Here is a 1,073-nt window from a genome sequence, read left to right as displayed (position 1 = left end):
TCTAGTTCTGTTCTAGTTCTGTTCTAGTTCTGTTCTAGTTCTGTTCTAGTTCTGTTCTAGTTCAGTTCTAGTTCAGTTCTAGTTCAGTTCTAGTTCTGTTCTAGTTCTTTTCTAGTTTTGTTCAAGTTCTGTTCTAGTTCATTTCTAATTTTGTTCTAGTTCTGTTCTAGTTCTGTTCTAGTTCTGTTCTAGTTCTGTTCTAGTTCTGTTCTAGTTCTGTTCTAGTTCTGTTCTAGTTCTGTTCTAGTTCAGTTCTAGTTCAGTTCTAGTTCAGTTCTAGTTCAGTTCTAGTTCAGTTCAGTTCTAGTTCTTTTCTAGTTTTGTTCTAGTTCTGTTCTAGTTCTTTTCTAATTTTGTTCTAGTTTTGTTCTAGTTCAGTTCAGTTCTAGTTCTTTTCTAGTTTTGTTCTAGTTCTGTTCTAGTTCTTTTCTAATTTTGTTCTAGTACTGTTCTAGTTCTGTTCTAGTTCTGTTCTAGTTCTGTTCTAGTTCTGTTCTAGTTCTGTTCTAGTTCTGTTCTAGTTCTGTTCTAGTTCTGTTCTAGTTCTGTTCTAGTTCTGTTCTAGTTCTTTTCTAGTTCTGTACTAGTTCTGTTCTAGTTCTGTTCTAGTTCTGTTCTAGTTCTGTTCTAGTTCTGTTCTAGTTGTAGTTCTGTTCTAGTTGTAGTTCTGTTCTAGTTCTGTTCTAGTTCTGTTCTAGTTCAGTTCTAGTTCTGTTCTAGTTCTTTTCTAGTTTTGTTCTAGTTCTGTTCTAGTTCTTTTCTAATTTTGTTCTAGTTCTGTTCTAGTTCTTTTCTAATTTTGTTCTAGTTCTGTTCTAGTTCTGTCCTAGTTCAGTTCTAGTTCAGTTCTAGTTCAGTTCTAGTTCAGTTCTGGGTCAGTTCTAGTTCAGTTCTAGTTCAGTTCTAGTTCAGTTCTAGTTCAGTTCTAGTTCAGTTTTTGTTGAGTTCTAGTTCAGTTTTAGTTCAGTTCTAGTTCAGTTCTAGTTCAGTTCTAGTTTTGTTCTAGTTTTGTTCTAGTTCTGTTCTAGTTCTGTTCTAGTTCTGTTCTAGTTCTGTTCTAGTTCTGTTCTAGT

This window comes from Lucilia cuprina, chromosome 2, assembly GCF_022045245.1.
Source record: "Lucilia cuprina isolate Lc7/37 chromosome 2, ASM2204524v1, whole genome shotgun sequence".
Classification (NCBI taxonomy): Eukaryota; Metazoa; Arthropoda; class Insecta; order Diptera; family Calliphoridae; genus Lucilia; species Lucilia cuprina.
The sequence above is the reverse complement of the archived record's forward strand: the minus strand, read 5'-3'. Positions refer to the sequence as shown.